Consider the following 23374-nt stretch of genomic DNA (forward strand, 5'->3'; position numbering starts at 1 on the left):
CCATTCTGACTGGTGTGAGGTGATACTTCATTGTAGTTTTGATTTGCATTTGTCTAATAATTAGTGATGTTGAGCATCCTTTCATGTATTTGTTGGCAATCTGTATATCTTCTTTGGAGAAATGTCAATTTAGGTCTTCTGCCCATTTTTGGATTGGGCTGTTTTTTTGATATTGAGCTGCATGAGCTGCCTGTAAATTTTGGAGATTAATCCTTTGTCAGTTGCTTCATTTGCAAATATTTTCTCCCATTCTGAGGGTTGTCTTTTCGTCTTGTTTATGGTTTCCTTTGCTGTGCAAAAGCTTTTAAGTTTCAGTAGGTCCCATTTGTTTGTTTTTGTTTTTATTTGCATCACTGTAGGAGGTGGGTCAAAAAGGTTCTTGCTGTGATTTATAACATAGAGTGTTCTTAAGCAGGACTCTTGTTCAATTATCCTTTCCCATCTGATTTCCATGAGTTTAAGAAAAAAAAAAAGCTTGCCCACCTTCCCTAGAGAAATTAAGAAATAAAGATAATTGCTAGACCTGCCCATTTGCTTCTTGCTAGCAATTCTAGTGAAAGGTCTGACTGGGGAGGAGGTTGAACCTGTCCAAGGTGAGACGCATGGACACCTGTGCTCTGCAATTAGCCTCTTCCTCTTCCTCTCACCACCAAAGTAGCCCCAGACATTCATGAAAAATATTATTGTTCTTCTAAATTCCTCATTTGCCTTCTCATCCCTTTGGAAACCACATGTGAATTTCAACCAGTCAAGAAAATCAATTACTTACTATAACCAGGCAGCAAGAATTCCAGGGATATAACAGTCAATGAAACAAAGTTCCTGATCCCATGAAGCTTATGTTCTAGAAGAGAAAACAATAATAAACTAATAAACAATATAGTATAATGTCAGGAACTAGCATGTACTGTGAAGGGAAACAGAGCAATGTAAAGGACAAATGGTGACAGAGCTGCCATTTTGGGTAAGGGGGTAAGGGAAGGCCTGGGAGGTGACATTCGATCAGAGACCAGAGTGGAGGAATAATCCCTCCTTGGGAATATCTGGGGAAAGTGTTCTAAGATGAAAGAATTACAAGAAATTCCTGATGGGTGTGCTACTTGGATCAGTTAGAATGTTTCAACTGACTTTTCATAGATGACAGTCATCTTCAAGGCAAATATTGCCAATAGCTGAAAAAATTCAACATGACATTACTTGCTTTTAGAAGTCTTTAGCATTCATAACCTGATTTCCAGTAGGTGGGACCAACGTTATATGAATGAAGTGATCAAACAATCTTACCTTTGTGAAAAGCTCCCTCACGTGGTATCCTTTTTAATAATCACAACAACCCCACAAGGTAGATATTATAATTCACAACAATGTTACAGATGGGGAAACTGAGGCTGCAAGAGATGAAGTATCTTGAAGGTGCAGAGCCAAGACCAATAGAATCTGGTGTCCTGACTCTGGTCCTGACCCAGGGCATCAGTATGCAGAAGTGCACTGTTTCTAAAGGAAGTTGTCAGGAATTTACTGAAACATGTGGTATAAAGTTATAAGAACACCTGAGTTGTAATTTTAACTTCGAATCAGCACAGTATGCGATGTCAAAGATCAGTGTACCAATCAGCTATCCTTCAGGTGGACCTGCCAAGGGGAGAAGAGTTGCCTGAGAGCCCCAGTTATTGCCCTATAGACCCACCTCCCCATTGGTGTCCCCTAGGCTGCTCCCAGCCAATGGCTCAGCACTGCAGTAGGGGTACAGTGCTGGCCCATCCTGCTTGACACAAGCTGCCACCAACAGGCAACCTCAGAGCTCTGGGGCTCCTGTTGGCCTGGCCGAAATGCACTGCTGTCTGAGGCTTTTTCTACCCAATTCCCTCTGTGCTTTCACAGGCGTCAGACTTGCATTACGGTCTGAAGGCTCTCCCTGCCATTTCCTGCCACCTCCCCTTTCTCCTTCACAGACATTTCTCTCAATAAATCTCCTGCGTATTCTAGCTCATCTTGGCCTCTGCTTCCTAGATGATCCACACCGACATGATTTCTAATCTAAATTGTTTCATTTTATTTCTTTATAGAAGAACTAGCCTTTTAGTTTACTATATCTTTGTGTTTCTGGACTTGAAAAACCAAAAAAAAACCCTTTTTTTTTCTCAGCTATCAGTGTCAGACTTCTGGGCTCATGAATGGTCCATTTTAATAAAAATGGACAGGGAAATTCTGGAATTTTACTGGTGTTAACTGAGGTGAGGTTTTGGTCTGAGTTTCTGGCCTTTTATCTTAGCAGTTTCCAGTCTGCTTCACAGATTCTTGTCTAGGGTAAATGCTTGCTGCTTCATTCCCAGGCTGTGAATTCCAAGCTTAGAGCTAATCAGAGCTGTCCATGCATGTCTGAAAGTATTTAAGTGGTTCTAGAAGGTTGCTGGGAGTGCTGTAGGAAGATGTAGGGGTCTGAACCTACACTGTTCAACAGAAACATACATAAGCCACATATGTACTTGTCAATTTTCTAGTAGCCACATTGGAAAAGGAAAAAGAAACAGATTTACTTTTTTTTTACTAAAAGATTAACTTAATCTTAATGATATGCTTTAATTAACCCAAGACATCCAAAATATTATATCAATGTAATCATATTCAAACACCATTGATGAGATATTTTACATTTTTTCACACTAATTATTTAGACAAGTCACACATCAAGTGCTCAACAGGCACATGAAGCCAGTGGCTACTCTGTTGGGCAGGGGAGGTCCAGGCGCTCTCAAGTCTGAGAAATAATATCTGGATATTGGGCAGCTGACAAGCTGTTTCTCTTAGTATTCCTCTAAACCCATTATAGATCCCCACTCACCCCTACACCATTTCAGAATCTGTCAAATCATCACCCAAGGTGATTTTTATTCAGGACTTTTTCTTTGTTTGCTAGGTAATAGAAAATATTCATTTCGAAATTAAATATTCATGGGATTGAGTTCTTAGGCATATATGAGATGTCAGCTCTCACCATGATTTTATTTTATTATTTATTTATTTATTTGTGGCTGCGTTGGGTCTTTGTTGCTGCACGTGGGCTTTCTCTCGTGGCAGTGAGGGGGGGCTACTCTCTGTTGCAATGCACGGGATTCTCATTGCGGTGGCTTCTCTTGTTGCGGAGCTCGGGCTCTAGGTGCGCAGGCTTCAGTAGTTGTTGCTCGCGGGCTCTAGAGCGCAGGGTCAGTAGTTGTGGAGCATGGGCTTAGTTGCTCCGTGGCATGTGGGATCTTCCCGGACCAGGGCTCGAACCCGTGTCCCCTGCATTGGCAGGCGGATTCTCAACCACTGCGCCACCAGGGAAGCCCTCACCATGATTTAAAATAAAGCAGCTAGAGAATCAAGTGTACAAAAGTATGAGTTTATTTCCTTCTCGCAAACAACAGACTCTAGCAGCTCTAGCAGTTACCTATCATGTGACTCTGATATCTTCTGCCTGGTGCCTGAAGGAACCATCTCCCACCTTACCTGGCAGTTTCCACCCCCAGCAGAAATGCATTACTACTATAAGAAAGCACTATGATACTCCAATTTTTTATACTGGAATCACACATTTAATGCCAACTTCGCATGAGGCAAATATTGTCTAAGTATTTGCCCAGGCATTTGCTCATTCAGTTTTCAATCTTATATTATTATCTCCATTTTATAGTTTAAAGAAATTGAGTTTCAGAGAGCTAAGTAACTTGCCCAATGCCACACTGCTAATCATTCTACATCCCTTTAAAAGTTGGCATTGGGAGACTGATAACCCGAACCAATTTACTATGTTGATGACATTGTAAATTGGTTCAATCTTTTCTGAGATTAACTTGGCAATGTTTAACAAGTTATAAAATGGTCCACGCCCTTTTACACAATGATCTTGGAATTTATTCTAAGGGAATAAATAAAATACATATGCACACACTAACACATCAACTTATGCAAAATGTTTATGACAAAAATACCTATGACAGCAAAAAAAATTTATATACCCTAAATCTTTCACTCATTTAGCAAACATTTACTGAGTAGCTTCTGTGTGGTAAGCACAGGTCTAATACCAAGGATTCAGCAGTGGAGAAAAAAATAGGACAAAGATGATCCCTGCTTTCATGGAGAAGTTTTACACACAAATATCCTAGGAATAAAAAAGAAAAATGGATAAGGAGAGCCACACACAAAATTTACAGTTGTCCAGTGCCCACATTTAAAAGGTAAAAAGAAGTGAGAGAAATTACTCTTGATAATATATTTTATTTAACCCAATATATCTAAAATATTACTTCAACATGTAATAAACATAAGAAACTAATTAAAAAGATACTTTGCATTCTTCTTTCATACTGTCTTCAAAATCCAGTGTGTATTTTACATTTATAGCACATCTCAATTTGAACACTAAATTTTCATCAGAAATACTAGGTCTGTATTTAGAGTTCATAAAATTTACCATTAAAAGTAGAGTCACATGACAAAGGTATTCCAAACAAACTTAATGGTTTCCCAATAAGTTAGTTGAATGTTAAAAATAATTTTCTTCTAATATTTCCAATCACACTGACCAAATTAGTTCATCTAATTTTAGGAAAAGTGGTTTGACTCTGGAGCAAAAGCATATCAGTTTCAAAACAATTTTTGTTCCAGTTAGCTAAATTCACTAACCCTTGGGTCATCTCAGTCTTATTGACACAAATTCAAAAGGATATTACATAAACTGAAAAGAGCGGGCCTCTCACTGTGGTGGCCTCTCCTGTTACGGAGCACAGGCTCCAGACGCGCAGGCTCAGCGGCCATGGCCCACGGGCCTAGCCGCTCCGCGGCATGTGGGATCTTCCCAGACCGGGGCACGAACCCATGTCCCCTGCATCAGCAGGCGACTCTCAACCACTGCGCCACCAGGGAAGCCCTGGATTCATATTTGAAAAAAATACATAAAATAGATATAGTTGATTTGTATTATGAAAAATTTTGATTTCAACATAAATTCTTGTACCTATCTGGTTAGGTCACAAATAAACTTCTCCTTTACTTGAAACTTCAAATTTAGCATGTCCATGTGCAATGTAATATCAGTGAGAAAACATAAATCACACTGACATTTTGTTTTTGATTATTGACCATTTGGCAAATATTCCTTTTGTTTCAAGAAAAAAATCAGACCTACCAGTACAGTAAATCTTTGTAAAACTCTTCCACCACTCAAACAATGAGTATTAGCAAAGTACATTAAACTCATTAAATCCATTGTCTTCTATTTCTTTCAACAGTTCTACATACTGGGGATGATTCATAGCATTTGCACATCTATAATGAACAATCTTAACAATTCCATCCATTACACTTTTCATTGCATCTCTTTCAGAAAACCCAGCCCAAATATTTTCAGTATGTGTCACACAGTGAAATGAAGCAATAAGGGAAACATCAGTCTCATTTCAAAATTCTATTAAATCTGAATTTTTAAACTGATATAGCTAGATCACAGTACATCATGATAAAAACTAATTTTTTTCATGTCTAGCTGATATTCTTTGTTAGATAGAAAAGATTCAAAACTATCCATGCCTTGAGTTCAACTTTTTAGGGCATAAATTAACGTTTCTTTGTAAATGTGGAAGTCCTTTGAGAAAAATAAAAATCTAAATGTTTCTGATCCAGTCATAGTACTAGCTTCTGCATCTCCAATCAATTCTAAAGCAGTAGTATGCCTTTGCTTTAAATTTAAATGTTGGACTTCCCTGGTGGTGCAGTGGTTAAGAATCCACCTGCCAATGTAGGGGACACGGGTTCGAGCCCTGGTCCAGGAAGATCCCACATGCCGTGGAGCAACTAAGCCCGTGTGCCACAACTACTGAGCCTGCGCTCTAGAGCCCGCAAGCCACAACTACTGAAGCCCGTGTGCCACAACTATTGAAGCCCGCATGCCACAACTACTGAAGCCCACGCGCCTAGAGCCCATGCTCCGCACCAAAAGAAGCCACTGCAATGAGAAGCCTGCGCACCACAGCAAAGAGTAGCCCCCGCTCGCTGCAACAAAGACCATGCTCAGCAACAAAGACCCGACACAGACAAAAATAAATTAATTTTAAAAAAAGACAATGTATTTTAAAAAAAATTTAAATGTCTGTCCACACTTAATTTTTAACTAGAAAAATAATTTAATTATATTACAATGAAAACAAATGCAATGTAAGCATTTTAATAAATGTAATCAGTATATCACTATAATTCATGTTGTCTGCAGAAAACATTCAAATAAACACAAGTTATATCAGATGTAAAGAAAAAAAACCACTCAAGCTTAACACACACTAGATGGGTGAAGTGTTTAGGTGTAGACCACAGTAAGATCTTATATGATTTCATGAAATGTCCTACCAAAACAAAGTTGTATTTAACAGAAAAATATTTTATACTGCTAAAGCTTTTAAGTTAAATTAGGTTAATTTATATTAAATTAATAATTCCATTCCTCAGTCACCCTGGCCACATTTCAAGTAGTTGGTAGCTGCATGTGACTAGTATTACAGTGAAGCCCTGTTAGACAAGGACAGGCTCCAGATCACTGGGCTTCTTCAGAGCTGCCTCGTGTTTCTTTGAGGTTCCAGGAGCTTGGAGGGGAGAAAAAGCATTTGGGGCCGGGCTCTTGGCTGCCCCTTCACTGTAACCAAGGTGGCTCCACTTTATTTGTTTTGCTTATTGAACCTTCACATAAGATTTTGTTGGAAGAAAGTGTCCCAGTGTCTTTTTCTTTAAGGTTTGAAAGCATTGGTCCTGTTTCCTTGCTTCTGAAGGTGGTAGCTCTAGTGTAGACATCCCACCCCAACCCGGAACTGGATGGGAATGCAGGTTCTCAGGTCCTGCCCCAGGTGATTCATGCACATTAAAGTTTAAGAAACGGTGGGATACATGCTTTTTTCAGCCTTGTGATGTCCTCTCCCTCCAAGTACACACACACACACACACACACACACACACACACGAGACAGTGTTTTAATGAGGAATTAACCCATCATGAAACCATAGCTAAATTATGGCATTTTAGAAACAATCACAGGTCAGGGGATGCAGCCGTCAACACTTCCTTTCGGCAGCTGTGACCTGTGTGCAGCTTCTGGATTCTGAGTTACATTCCCAGCACTTCCCTCCTACTCCTGCCATTGATCTGCCTGATGGAGCCCCCGAGAGGACTATCATTGTAGTAGAAGCTTCACTGATGTGGTGGAGGAGGTATGCTTAGTAGTTAAACAAATGTACCCCGGAACAGAATTGAGTGGATTTAAATCCCATATCCATCACTCTCTGGCTCTGTGACCTTGGGAAATTTTCTTAATCTCTTAGTACCTCAGTTGCCTCTTCTATAAAATGGGGATAATAATAGAAAGTACATAACGAGCCATTATAATGATTAAATGAGCTAATATGGGAAAAGCATTTAGAGTAGCACTTGGCTTACAGTAAACACTAATAAGCAATATAAAAATCAATCAACCTCTGCATATTTTTTCCAATTTTTTATAATATGGCTAGTAAAATACAGCATTTTTCCTTAAACTCTTTCCTACCTCTGGGCAAGTGGAAGTTTTATCTGCTATAAGCGGCCCACAGGAGGTGTTCAAAGTATGTTTGTTGAATAAATAAACAGATAATTGATTAGAATAGGATGATATGATTGTCCACAGAAGCTCAGAATTCCAGCATTCTCCTCCAAGTATCGGAAACCCCCGTCCTTCCTGTGAACCATGGCTGTATTTTGTCATCTGTTTTCCCCTCCTGGATGTTCACCCCACAGTGTTCCAAGAATCATTTGAGTGTAAATGCTTTTTCATAATTGAAGAGATTCCAAACCTACAGTCAGCAAAGCTCCTAACAGGAGCAAAAGCAAAACTAGGGTTTTGTACTTATACAAGGTCAGGAGATTGGAATACAGAGTGAGGCAAAAATACCAAAAAAAAAAGTAAAAATTAAGGCTGTTGACATTTTGCCAGAAACCTAAGGTCACTTTATTAACAGAGCATTCATCATTCTTTCTCTTTATTGTTTCGTAAGTGGCTCTGGTCAATTCTCCTTTCAGTTTACTCTGATGGAGCCCTGATGGCCAAGATGAGAGGAACCCCCTTCTGCCTAATGTCCCCAGGTCTGAGAGCACGCACCTTGCCTGGTTCCGGGAATCTGATATCAGATGTGATTTGGGGCAGGGATGGGGATATTCTCTTTCTGATGTGTACATCCCATTCTGAACTGTATCCTGGGAAAAGTTCTCCATGAAGAGAAGATGAAGGACCCTGACCCTTCTTTATATATTTCCTAAGGACATTGCAAAGTACATTATTTTTCACAGATGTGGTGAGGGATCACTGCTGAGAACAAAACAGAGACTGAACAGGGGACTGGGCAGGGCTAGAATTGTGTCATTCTGTTGGATGGAAGTGTGACACCCTAGCAGAATAAAAGGTGGCCATGTCTGGGGCCCATCTAGGGAGAAAGGAGGGGTTTTCTGGAGTTAACATCTGAGAACAGGTTCTAGCTAGACTTGGGGCGGGGGTGGGGGAGTAGTGGCAGAGAGCTCAGCTCATGTCAGAATGAGTTTTGGAGCTTCCACAAAGAGGTGAGGAGATACACTAGCCCTGGTAAAGGAAAGATTTCCCCACACTTTGACTGTGACCTACTAGGTGGTAAGCAACTGTAAGACATGAGGTCAGGGAAATATGTCTTTGCCGTCTGTATATCCTCAGCCTTTGGTACTAGTCACAGAGTAGGTGCCCTGAATGTTTTTGAGTCAATAAACTAACTAATGTGGGGAAATACTCAAAGTAGGACTTCAGGTGCTTGAAGGCTTTGTACTCCCAAGTAGGTCTGGGGTCTCATGAGCCAAAGCCCAGCGTGGGTAAGTGTGGGTTGGGATACAGCAGTGGGATACAAAGGAAGGGGACCTAAAAGCAGTGTCCTCTGTTTTTACTTATTTATTTATTTAGGCTGTACCGCGCAGCATGTGGGACCTTAGTTCCGCGACCAGGGATCAAACCCATGCCCCCTCCATTGGAAGCACGGAGTCTTAACCACTGGGCCGCCAGGGAAGTCCCAGAAGCGGTGTCCTCTGCAAAGGATTAGCAACAGGAACAAAGAGGGGAATGGGAGGATCAGGGGCCCAGAGCCACAGATACCCAAAGGACGTTGTGTGAAGGGGGAGCCTTCCTCCATGTATAGCAGGCTAGATGGCAGGGAAGCAGCTGCTTGGGCTGAGGGGCCCGGCCACAAGTGTTTGTAAAGTTGCTGTTGCTGTTTCCTGTTAACTAAAATGCTGCAATGCAGGAGTGGGCCAGGCTGCATCCTTGGAGGTATCACGCTAAGTTGACCCCAAGACAACAGAGGGTTGTCTGACCTGCCCCCACTGAGTAATCAGGATGCTTCACGCTCTTGGGGTTCCTCTCACTACCGAGTTGTATCCTTAAGATCTCTGCATTGTAGCTTCTTGTAATCCAGGCCTCCCATACTCTCTAAATTCACATTTCCTGCTGCTACCTACTGAACACGTACAGCTTGCTGCCACCTCTCCTGACTCCCTGAGCTATGTCCTCAGTGGAGAGGTGAAAGAAGAGGAGAGTGGTGGGCACATCTCCTGCCTGTCTCTGCTTTGTACTGCGAGGGAGTATATGGGAAATCTCTGTACCTTCCTATCAGTTTTGCTGTGAACCTAAAACTGCTTTAAAAAATTAGTCTTTTTAGGGACGTTCCTGGTGGTCCAGGGGTTAGGACTTCACCCTCCAGTGCAGGAGGTGTGGGTTCGATCCCTGGTCTGGGAATTGGGATCCCACATGCCTCGCAGACAAAAAACCAAAACATAAAACAGGAGCAATACTGTAACAAATGCAATAAAGACTTTAAAAATGGTCCATATCAAAAAAAATCTTTTAAAAAAATTAGTCTTTTTTTTTTAAAAAAAAGCCAACAAGTGACATTTTATGGGGGACACGGTGATACAGCCCCAGATTCTCAGGAATGAAAAGCCTCTTCCTTTAGCTGCCAGAAGTGGCACAGAGGACAGCCCTCAGGGGTCAGCCACTCTGGAATTGCCTCAGCTGAATGAAGAGTCACTTCCCCAAGGTCATGTCACATTCCTGATTGATAGAGGGATATAAATACCCGGCTTCCTTGTCTCAACTCTGAAGAGTCATCCATCTTTAGAACTGCCCTCAGGGTCACTGTCATAGCTTCCCCTGAGACTCCATCACAGCTGGGCTTCTCCCTCTGTCAAATCCTGCTCCCTCCCCAAGGACATCCCTAGTAAACTCCCCACATGCTCGTCTCTGTCTGAGTCTGCTTCCCAGAGAACCCAGAAATGAGCTCTCATTTTAAGGGAAAGGAAGTCATGCAAGTATTCATTCAGAGTTTCTAACTTACAGAATTTATGACATAAAGTTCTTTTGATTTGGGTGGGATGATTTCCCTATGCGATGCCTCCCACAGATGAAGCAGCCACACTTTTATACCTCTGTTTTTATGGAGAGGTGTATGTACTTCCTAGACGATAATTACACCTTCCCAAGGATTGTGTTGCTCATCATTACTGTAAAAGAAACTTGAGAGCCAGAGATCATCCACCAGAACTCTTCTTAGGTCTTGCCAATCATTAGGTGAAAAATGGGTTGTCACTTGTTCTTTTGATTGGCATCTCCCTAACTAGTGAGGTCGAGAATGTCCACAGGTGCTTATTAGGCAGGTGGATGCCTGTTCTGTGAACTGTCTATTCCTATACTTCCCCTTTTCCTTTTTGTTTCTCCTTTTTCATAATAAATGGTAATAAATTTTTGAATATATGTTGTTTGGGCTTTTTTGTGGTAACTTTCATCACTTTTAAAGATAACATTTTATGGGTTGGTTTTTTGAGGATTATTTTAGTTTTGGTTTTAAAAATCCATGTATACAGAAGGATATAAGGAAGAAAGTAACTGTCTCAGTCTTTTTGGAATGCTGTAACAAAAATATCATAGATTGGGTGACTTATAAACAACAGAAATTTATTTCTCACAGTTCTGGAGACTGGGAAGTCCAAGATCTAGGCACCAGCAGATTCAGTGTCTGGTGAGGGCATGCTTCCTGGTTCCTAGATGGCTGTCTTTTTGCTTTGTCCTCACACAGCGAAAGAGGCAAGGGATCGTTCAGAGGTCCCTTTGATAAGAGCATTAATCCCATTCATTAGCGTTTCACCCTCACCACTTAAACACCTCTTAAAGGCCCCATCTCCAAAGACCAGCACATTGAGGATCAGGCTCCAACATATAAATTTAGGCAGAAGGGATATAAACATTCAGTCTAGAGCGGTAACTATCACTCAAAATTTCTCCACTTAGAGAAATCACTTTGAAATTTTTCACTTTTCCTTGCAATTTTTCCAAGCCCAGTTTTCATAACTGAAATAATCTTATATCAGACTTCATATATAGTTTTGAATTCTAGCTTTTTCATATAATATCTTAAGCATTTTCCCAAGTCATTAAAAGCCTTAATAAATTTCATTTAAGTGGCTGCCTGATAGTTTATCAAGTGGATAAACCATCATTTGATGTAATCCCTTCAGAAGTATCAGACATGTGGATCATTTCCAATTTCTCACTATTACAACGATGATGAGCTTCCTAGGCAGAGATATGTTTGTATTTCAGATTTCCCTAAATACATTTTCAAGAGTGGAACTGAGTTAAAAGTAAAAACACTTAAAGACTCTTGTTACAGATCTCTGTTTTTTGAGGAGTCATTTGTAAACCAATGCTTTACATCTGAAAAGAAATACTGCAGTGAAAACATCACACTCAAACTTAGTCCAAGCATTGGTGGTTCCAGCCAATATCTTGGGGTCTTGCATCAATTAAGCAAACATTCATTACACCTACTGCTTATTTTAGACACTAGAGGGATGTGGATAACATTGACCAGGATCCTGCTGTCAAAGAGCAAAGCGTCTGAGAGAAAGAGGAACAATAATTGATTAACCATCATACGAGAAAGAGCAAGACAAATCTTTAACAAAATTGTAAAAGCCAGCATGTGTGGGGGAAGCAGTGAAAGGATGCAGCCAGGAAGATAAGTTGTTACAGTATAGTCTCATAAACACCCTAGAGGACACTGGGACCTTTCATACAATCAATACTGGAAGTTTCTGAATGCCCAGTCTGGGATTTGGGACGTGGTTTTAGGATTTTACATAATGACATAGGTTTATGGTTTTTACAGCTTTGCTTTTATGATCTACTGTTGGTCATGCTACAGTTTCCTTGATACCAGGTCCCTGGCGTGCAGCCTCCACCTTTTTCCTGTAGAGTTTTATCTGACAGTAGCCCACCCTGGACTGTGGCCCTGAAGACTGCACTGTGTCTTCAAGGCAAAGATTATATTACTCCATAGTTTGGGCTATGCTACACACCTCAGAGGGGCTCTGGTAGGTGGAGGGAGACCCGCCAGGCTGGATTCCAGCAGAGCACGCTTTGTCTACTGCTCAGAGCTGAAGAGACCCCAGACCCCACGACCCAACCCAAATCACCTAAGGGCAGAATGGTGGGATTGCCCTTGAGTCAGAAATTTTGAATGTGACCCATGCTTGCCCCACTGAGCAGTCATCAGACCTGGACAACCTATTTAAACCTGTCACCTTTCTTTCCTCAACTGTAAAACAGAGCCAAGAGTGATCATGAGAAGACAAAGAGAGAATGGATGTGAATGCACTTAAAAGGAGGAAATCATGCTTCCCTGGTGGCTCAGTGGTTAAGAATCCACCTGCCAATGCAGGGTACACAGGTTCGAGCCCTGGTCTGGGAAGATCCCATATGCCGCGGAGCAACTAAGCCCATGCACCACAACTACTGAGCCTGCGCTCTAGAGCCCGCAAGCCACAACTACGGAGCCCATGTGCCACAACTACTGAAGCCCGCGTGCCTAGAGTCCATGCTCCACAACAAGAGAAGCTACCGCAATGAGAAGCCTGCTGCAACTAGAGAAAGCCGCACACAGCAACGAAGACCCAACACAGCCAAAATTAATTAATTAATTAAGAAAAGGAGGAAATCATCTTTGAAATATCAGCATTTATTATGTTTGAAAAAAATCTAAATGAAAGATTTTCTAGTCCCTCTTCTCTGAACAAATTTTTATGTCCATGGGAGATGGGGACAGAGGGGTAATAGTGCATTCATGTATTCTTTGTTCGTTTTTTAAAGGTGTGCCTTAAAGCAACGCGACAGAAGAGCTATTTTCTGGCTTTGTTACATCAAGAGAGGCAGACTTTGGCTAGCTAAGAACACATTTTTGTGTGTGCCTAGGGTTTTGAAAGTTAAGAGGGGAGTTTTGTACAGACATACCTTGTTTTATTGTGCTTCACCTTATTGCGTGTTTTACAAATTGAAGTTTTGTGGCAACCCTGCATTGTCAGATGTTAGCATTCTTTAGCAATAAAATTTTTAATTAAATTATGTACATTTTTTTAGACATAATGTGATTGCACACTAAGAGACTACAGCATAGTGTAAACATAACACTTACATGCACCGGAAACCAAAAAATTTGTGTGACTGGCTTTATCGTGATATTTGCTTAATCCAGTTGTCTGGAACCAAACCCAAAATATCTCCAAGGTATGCCTGTGGAAGGCTAGGTAAGAAAGTTCCTTTAGGGTTTACAAGTTGTTACCAGGCTCTACCCCACAACCCTGCAGACCTTTGAGCCCTTAAGAATTACCATCCACTCCATCATCTACAAAGGGTAGATGATTTGCTTGGGCAACAAATACTAACATGATGGGGGGAAATTCAGCCAAGCTCCTGGACAAATGAAACTCGAAAGGTATTCTAGCAGATTTTCAGAGAAGCACCTCTACTTTAGTGAGCCTATGAAGAAACCTGCAGAATTGTTGTTTCTCTCACTTTTGTTGCATGGAGAAAATATACTACTTCTTTAAGAGCCTACCAGAAAAGAGAAGGAAGCATTGCCCTGGGTAGTTTAGTTAGGTACACGTGGAGGCCAACTCAAAGAGGCTACACCTTCATTCAGAGATGCTCAGGGAAGAGAGAGAAGCGACTAGACCCACTCCTCAGTATATCCACCCACCCCCTCGCCAACCAGCCGGGTAACGGTCCCTGGAGAGCAAGATTGAGGCATCCCTCTCCACTCACCACCATATTTCCATTCTCACTGGTGCCCCCAACATGGACAGACAGGCCCTGTGCCCGGCTGACAAGGTGCCTCCCTGGAGCTTCTTCCCCTGCTGTCCACCCAGCTGCTTTCCCTGCCTGCTGCCTTCAAGGACCCTCCCCTGCCCTCTGCCACATCCCAAGCCACCGGCCTCTTCAGGAGCTCCTCACGCCTAACGTCCCCACTGACTCTCAGCAGCTATTGGGCAGCGTTACTCCAGCATTGCTCTCCCCTTCAGTTTCTAGCTCATCGCTGTTCCCTAAGGATTCTCTTCCTACCCTCTACTCTGAGATCCTCATGCCTGTCTGTGCTTGAAAGAGAGTCTGAGAAATTCTCAGGGCATCCTAACTATAATTCAGTTCCTGTTATGTGAATCCTCAGTCCCGGTCAGAAACATGTGGAGCCTTGCCTCCGCTCCCCACCCAGGAGAGGTGGTATTTTTAGAGGGACTGCAGAATGGGGAGGGTCAGAGGGAGCCGAAAGGACGGGTCCACTGAAGAGAAACCCTTACTTAGATGGAAGATAATAATCGTAAGAGTAAGAGCTGTAATTTTCTGAGACACTTTCCTATTTACCCCCGTCATGGCCTGGACTCCTCAGCATCACTCACTGAGGAAGATAAGCAGGTATATTGTCTCTGTGTTACAGACAAGGAAGATGAAGCTGAGAGAAGTTGAGTAAGCGCCTTCAGCAGAACCCAAAACTAGGGGTCAGTGATATTTGAGGCCCCTTCAGTTTCTTGCAGTAGAAAGCCATCACTGCCCTCTCTGGTCTCTGGCCACGCTCCGGGACCATGTGCCCAGCAGAGCCTCCTCCACTGGCCAACCCGGACAGGGCAAGGCGCATGGGAGAACGTGATGCCCCGAGAACAAGGTCAGGGAGCGGGGTAGTCCCGATGAGGGCTTCATATCAAGTAAACCATGGCTGCGATTGACAACACACCATAAAGGCAACGCTTCAAGAGCTATAAACCTCCAACCTCATGTGAAGCAGGAAAACCACACTCCAAACCCTCTAGACTGGGCGTAACACACTGCCAAGACAAACTTAACCACAGATCCCCCACTGCATTTCCCACCACTTCCGTCTGGCAGCCTAAGAAGGCGAGCTTTGTCATGTGTGGTTTGTTCTTTCTTCCAATAAGTGGGAAGAACCTGGTCTGGATGGCACCTCCTGCCAAGAGCTGATGCACAACACGAGCCATGTCCATGCAAGGGCCATGCACCACATCCCAGTGCCGGGCCACCCTCTTCTGCAGAATCCCTCAGGCCCGGCAACCCTCCCCCACCTCACCCACCCCAGGCCGATGGAGGTGGGGATCAGGGGCTCTGAGTCTGCCCCAACCTCATGTGGGCTAGAAGGGGAATTGCCCTCCACCCACAGGAGACAGGGATTCCATTTCCAGGGTCATCTTGCTGTTTTCTCCTGCCCTTCCTAGCTCCAAAGTGGTTCCCTCTCTTGAGAACTGACTCATCTCACTAGGAAGAGAAAGGTGGGCACTTAAGGATTTACACAGTGTGCCCATCAAAGAAGAAGACTCTGAGATGTAAGGAGAACCAAATATTACAGTGCTTTTGCAAAGGATGGCTCATCTAAGTCTTAGATAGCCCTGAGGAATGAATGGAAAAGCTACTATTAGTATTCATATCCGTGCTCCTAGTGGTATTTGTACCGGAACTACTACTGCTATTTGTAGCAGGATTTGTATTCACATTCGCATTAACGTTGGTATTTATATTTGTACTCACGTTAGTATCCATACTCATAGTCCATGTTGCTATTGCTATCAGTATTAGTCCTTAACAGGAACAAATGGTGAGGCACAAACAGCTAGAAAGGCCAGTACTGTTGCATCTGCCTTCCGTTCTCCATAAACACTGGAGATCATCTTGGGCAGTAATGACAAGTATAGAGGCTCCTGAGTTCTCTTTAACCTGGGACAAAAACGAGATGGCAATGCACCATCCTGGAGCTCTGAGGCAGGAGAAATTACACAAGTAAAGCTGTAAGCACAGCCCCCAAATCCTACATGTGAGGGCAGGGCTACAGCAAGGTGATGGGAAATTCTGCTGGAAACGAGGACAGGAGGACAAATTCTGAATGTTATTATGGGTTAGGATAAGGGATTTTTTTCTAAAAAAAAGTCACCACTGAGGTTCTGGGAGCTCTCTGAAGTCCCAGGACCCAGGGCTAGGACTCTTTCCCTTGCCCAGCACACCACGACACACACATGCACACACACACACACATACCACACACACACACACCCCACACACATACCACACTACTCACACACACACACACCACACACACACATATACACCATGCACCACACACACACACCGCATATACACCACACATACACCACACATGCACACACACACACCACATATACACCATACATGCACACCACCATACCATTCATCACATACCACACGCTCTGCGCAAAGCCTCTGACAGTCGCCCGTACGTGGCTCTGTTGTTTTGAGAACCCTGGCAGAGCAGAGCCAAGCTTGTTAACTTAACCAGAGTAAGTTGGAGGCTTGTGTCACAGGTGCCAGCCCCAGGGTGACTGGTGATAGTTATGTTATTCATGGAGATTCTGCACCACCCCAGCGCTTCTTTGTGACAGGAAACCAAAGCCTCAGGCTTCCCAAAGCATGAAGAGGCCTGCTCTTCATGGCACCATTGAGCCTGTGGGCACACCTAAGGTGTAGAGGCCTTTTGTGGGTCGCAGGGCCCAAGGTGCCTGCGTCACCCTCAGTGTCACATGTCCTTCCAGGAAGGGCCAGCACTGCACATCCCATCCTTCTTTCATCTCACGTCACACTGTGGGAAGACACAATACAAGATTTCACATCTCTGGGACTTTCCACAGCAGGAGGCCAATACAAAGCCATGGGTTTCCTCTTTTCATGTTATTTCACAACATAAAAGAAAGCACCGGGCTTCACTGGTGGCGCAGTGGTTGAGAGTCCACCTGCCGATGCAGGGGACGCGGGTTCGTGCCCCGGTCCGGGAAGATCCACGGAGCGACTGGGCCCGTGAGCCATGGCTGCTGAGCCTGCACGTCCAGAGCCTGTGCTCTGCAACGGGAGAGGCCACAACAGTTAGAGGCCCGTGTACCACCAAAAAAAAGAAAGCACCCACTCAGGGAGCTAGAGTCTGAAAAATATTCACGCTCCCCTGCATTAGCATCACTTTGATCTATAAGGGCAGCAGAGGGAGACACGATGAGCTAGTTGCAAGCTTTGTCCTTTCCAGTTCATCAGCTTCCCTCCTGCTTTGGGGGCAGTGATTCTCACACATGCCTGGAACCAGGTCAACATCTGGGCCAGTGAAATATACAACTTCCTGAAGCACATTAACAGTCAAGGTTAGGCATAGAGTTGAACCTTTAACATCAGAAATGCAAGATTCTTGTGCTTATATTTCACACCATTGGAAAGAATTCTAGAATTTTCCAACTAAAGGATACCCCAGAGCTCATCTAACTTCATCATTCCACAGACAAGGAAATTCAGGAATCTGTTTTTCCAAGTGTGACCATCTGGCCAGTTGCACCAAAATCTCCTTTGGGCAGATTTCTGAGGTCCTTCCCCAGATTGCTGAATTAAGATTTGCAGTGGAAAGCCTAGGAAACTGCATTTTAAACGGACTCTCAAGGAGATCATGTACCTGAGAATGTTCTAGAAGTACAGCTGGTTTGTATTGAGACCATAACAATAATAATAATAACTACAATATTGAAGGGAGGTAAATCTGGGTAGCCCCAGAGACCCATCTCCTCCCCACTTAGGAACTCAGCAAGAGCTAGCTTAGCAGTTCTGAGTAAACCAAGAGAGAACTCTCTGTCCCCAGCCACAGAGTCCCCAAGGTTCCCCCTTTCTAACAAGGCTAACTCCCTCAACTAGGAAGCTCACTCACCCATACATGTCCCCTGCCTTTCTGTCCCTATAATGAGGCAAGGTCATTCTACCAATGCCCTTTCCATGGTATAAATGGTCCTGCTGGGTCCATCCCAAACAGGCCTCTCATTATACTGATTCCACAAACAACTATTGCAGCTCTGTACCAGGCATTGTGCTAGGTACCGGCGAATCATCATGACAAAAATTGGGCATAGCGACACTTCCCTGGAAGTCCAGTGGTTAAGCCTCCGCGCTTCCACTGGAGGGGGCATGGGTTCGATCTCTGGATGGGGAACTAAGAGTTTGCATGCCATGCGCATGGCGCAGCCCAAAAAAATGGGCATGGCATCCAAATGTGGGTTCCCAAGTGACTCTGGTCCAGCTGCCTGCCTGGTCCCCACTGATGCCCTGGCTAGTGATGAGAACAAAGGCGTAGGAGTCAGGCAGGCCTGAGCTACAATCCCAAGTCCACCATCTCCTAGGTGTTACCATGGACAATTTCCTTAAGCTCTCTCAGCCTCCAGTTCCACATCTGTTAACATTAGAAAAATAAGACCTACCTCTAGCTACCTCTCAGGTTGTATTGTGGATTTGAGACAACCTTCATAAACACCAAGCATCACATCTGTACAGCAGGTGCTTGGCAAACCGAGTCTATCACCATTGCTATCTCTCTGTGTGTCCTCGGACAAATGACCTAAGTCCCCCAAAGGACTGTTCAACCAGCCAAATATTTGTTGAGCACCTACTCTGTGCCAGGCGCTGGAAATGCACCATGAACAGGACAAAGTCCCTATCCTCATAGAATTTAGATCCAGAATAAAAGAGATCAAGTGACTGTATCAGTTTATGAGGACTGCTGTGATGAAGTACCACAAACTGGGTGGCTTAAGAGAAATTTACTGTCTCACAGTCCTAGAGGCCTGAAATCCAGTATCAAGGTGTCAGCAGGGCTGGCTCCTTCTGAGGGCTCTTCCACGCCTCTCCCCCAGCTCTGATGGTTTGCTGGCAGTGTTTGGGTTCCTCGCCTTGTAGATGCATCACCCTGATCTCTGCCTCCGTCTTCACGTAATGCGTTCCGTGTGTGTGTGTGCGTCTGTCTGTCTGTCTCTGTGTCCAGATTTCCCCTTTTTTAAGGACGCTAGATATTTTGGATTAGGGTCCACCCTAAGCACCTCATTTTAACTTGATTATCTCTGTAAAGACGCTCTTTCCAAATAAGGTCACATTCTGAGGTACTGGGGTAAGGATTTCAATATACCTTTTTCTGAGGGGACACAATTCAACCCATAAGAGTACCCCTTTCCATCCACTCACTCAGCTTCATTTGACTTCTGAGTCTAGTTGATCCCGCACAGGCCTCCTAATCCAGCTTAATCTCCTAGAATTGGGTATACACAGCATGTTCAGTGTTCTTAAAGCTTATCTCCAAGAACCATCTCTGTCTCTCTCCTCTCTGCTCTCAGGAAGGTAAGACTTTGACCTTTCCCTGTTTCACAGGAGGGACTGGCTGACGTCCCAGCAGGGGCTCAGGTCATTGCCCAGCTCCTTTTCCCAGGTCTCCAACTCCAGTCACCTGTCCAACATACACAGTGCCTGATGCAAGCAGCCTTACACAAGCCTTAGATAGAGGCTTCCATAACCCGCACCCGGTATTTCCTCCTTTGAACATAGTCATCTCATATAAATGGAGAATGCATCTCTTTATGAAATTGCCTATCTCTTGCAGCTTAAGTTGGAAGAATGTTTACTTATCTGGCCCCGGGGAATCATAAACATCTTGCAGCGTATGTTAACAGTCACTCCATAACACCATTCATTCTTACTATCTGAAATTACAGAGTGTCCCCCCCAGGATTCACCTCCAGTGGTTAACAGACTGATGGGCTCTGTCTTCCTTGTCTCAGGCCTCAGAGGGACAACGTTATTCGTTCTCGTTTGTCCCCTTCAAAAAAAACAGCATCTCTTGATGTGAAAAAGTAGAGGGACCAGCCACCAGGAACAACCCTCATCGCAAAACTTCTATAAATGCCCAAACAGAAGGAAAGTCAATGACTATAAAAGAATGGCAATCTTTAGATTTAGTTTAAACAGGCAGTTTCTAAAGGCCAGTAAGTGAGACTGAGTGAACCTGAGATGCATTTAAAATACAGACACCTGGAGCCCACCCCACATCCCCCCACCTACTGAAAATCAGAATCTTGGTAGTAAAAGGAGAGAATCTGCATACTCCCATATCCCACAGGTATCTCTGGGGCCCCTGCCTCCCAGCTCCCAGCCCCGCTGCTCCCAGGCCTCTTTCCAGCTCCCAGGGACCCTCATGGTATCCGTCCCCCAGGCCCGCCTACCCCTGTGCACCATCTCCCCACTGCCACTTCCATCTTCTTCCCACTCCCCACAGTGGGTCGCTCTCTCTGGGCCCCCACAGCACCCGGGTTCCCCTCTGCAGTACGACTTACCACACTCACTGGTATTGTTGTTCACTGGTCTGTCTCCCCAACTAGGCCATGAACATAGGTAGGATATGCATTTCTTTCATGCACCCAGCCCAGGTCCTGCTCATCACATCCGTGCTGCCTGCCTGAACGGCAAACTGAACCTTCCCTCTGTGACCACCTGGTAGGTAGGTTTCCTCTCTCCCTTTCTCTTTCTCTGTGTCTGTCTCTTTCTGTGTGTTTCTCTCTCTCTCCCTTCCCACCCTCTTTCTCTCCCCCACACACCCATCTCTGTCTCTTGTCTTTCTGTCTCTCCCCTTCTCTCTCTACCCCCCTCTCCCCACCTCATTCTCTCTCTCCCTCTCTCCCTGCCTTTCTCTCCCTCACCCTCTTCACCCCCCGCCCCCGCCACCTCACTGTTCACCCTGAACTCTCACTGGGAACTTCCTCACACTGCTGTGAACTGGTCCTCTTCTCTTCTGTCCCTCCCTTTGTAACCCTCAAGTGTCTAGCACTGCACTTGGCATCCAGCAGATCCCTGTAGCTGTTTGTGGATGGCTGGTTGGTAGAGACACGGGGTGGTACAAAGGAAAGAACTCAGGAATGTAGAAGACATAATTCCAGTTCCGGCCTCACATCTGGACAGTGAGTTCGCTGCATTGTAACTTGGGGTTTAGTGCTCCTTCCGTGACACAGGTAGGTTAGACAGGGTGAGGGAATGGTCTTGGGTCCCTGATGAGCCCTAGTTCCTAAGTCTGCTGGTGCAGAGGTGCCCTGAGTAAAGAGTAGCCCAGCCACAGTGGCATGTCCTATGGGGCAATGTAAACACCCCCAGACCCCCGAGCAAAGGGGAAGGAAGATGAGGGAAGGGAAGAGGCAAGACTCCCCACTCGGCCAGCAGACCAGCCCCAGGGGCTGAAATCAAAGCTGGTACCCTCAGGCAGGGAGTCTCGGTCATGCCAAGGGATTGCCATCCCCAAATCCGTGACCCACTGGCTCTTCTGTTGAGCGGAATATTGGCTGAGGGAGCCAAGTCATCGTCCTGAGGCCAGAGCTGAGTCCACTGCACCTCTGGCCCAGTCAACAAACTGCCAGGTAAGAGGCAGCATACAGTACAGGCACCTGCACCCTCACAGCCCTGGGGTGTTGAGGTTTTCACCACATCAGACACGATAGGAGGGCGTCAGTGCTGCCAGGCAACGGAGCTGCTTGCTGAACTGCCCAGTGGAAACCAATGCCTGGCAGACACTAGGAACAGACACTTTGAGATGAACCAACCCTGCCCAGACTGCAGAATGGAGGATGACACTCCTCTCCCGGAAGCAAGACTGTCTGAAGGAAGCCCCCTAAGTGCTCCTACCAGGACCTGGGAGGATGTCGCTGCTCTCCCTCCCCAGGAACAAGCAGGTGAGTGCACTGGGGGCTTTGCTAAGCGTCCAGACCCCACAGCCCATCTCAAGACATGTACAGTGTTCATTGCTGCTGCTCCTGCAAACCCTCCTTATTCTTTTTCTACCTTATGTGTGGACCATGGGAGAAAAGCTGACACCAGAGCTGGCAAAGGAGACTGCTGCCCATTTGCTGTGAATTCATTCACTTGTCCAGCAAACACATATCATAGGCTGTGCCAGCCTCCACGCCTGGAATGCGCACTGACCCTCCTCTGCCGAAGACTGATGAACTTCCCAATAAGAAGATACCTGGAGTTCCTTAAAAATCTAAAAACAGAGTTACCATATGATCCAGTAATCCCACTCCTGGGCATATATCTGGAGAAAACTTTAATTCAAAAAGATACATGCACTCCACTGTTCACAGCAGCACTACTGACAAGACATAGAAGCAACCTAAATGTCCACTGACACATCGACAGATGAATGGATAAAGAAGATGTAGTGTATATATATATATATATGTATATATATATATATATATAGACAGAGTGGAATATTATTCAGCCATAAAAATAGAAATAATTCCATTTGCAACAATACGGATGGACCTAGAGATTATCATACTAAGTGAAGTAAGTCAAAGACAAATATATGATATCACTTATATTTGAAATCTAAAAAATGATACAAATGAACTTATTTACAAAACAGAAGTAAACTCACAGACATAGAAAACAAACTCATGGTTACCAAAGGGGAAAGTGGGGGGTAGGAAATTGGGAATTTGGGATTAACAAATATACACTACTATATATAAAACAGATAAACAAGGTCCTACTTATAGCACAGGGAACTATATTCAATATCTTAGAACAACCTATAATGGAAAGGATATGAAAAACATAAACATTGTGTTTTAGGTGTACAGTATTGTAAACCAACTATTTAACCAACTATTTAAAGTATAGTTGGTATTATAAACCAACTATACTCTAAAAAAAAAAGAGAGGGACTTCCCAAGCGGTGCAGTGGTTAAGACTCCGTGCTCCCAATGCAGGGGGCCTGGGTTTGATCCCTGGTCAGGGAACTAGATCCCACATGCATGCCACAACTAAGAGTTCACATGCCACAACTAAGACCCAGCATAACCAAATAAATAAATAAATAAATATTTTTTAAAAGACAGAGATTTGGTTATGGTGTCAGTATCACGCCTCTGGAAGAGAAGGCACAGGAGGTCTCTACTGGTTCGTTTGCACCTCACCTAAATTACTTGCTCTTTTTCAAAGTCAGTTTTCAGGTGTGGAAGGAAAAGAAAACAAGAAAACTCATCCTCACCTTTCAAGACACAGTTCAAATGTGTCCTTGACAGAGGTTAGCTTTCTCCTGGAATGAAAACTGCATCTTAACTTTTCACAACTTGTTTGTATCATCCAAGTACTATGTC

Source organism: Leucopleurus acutus, assembly GCF_964270905.1.
Source record: "Leucopleurus acutus genome assembly, chromosome: 1".
NCBI lineage: Eukaryota > Metazoa > Chordata > Mammalia > Artiodactyla > Delphinidae > Leucopleurus > Leucopleurus acutus.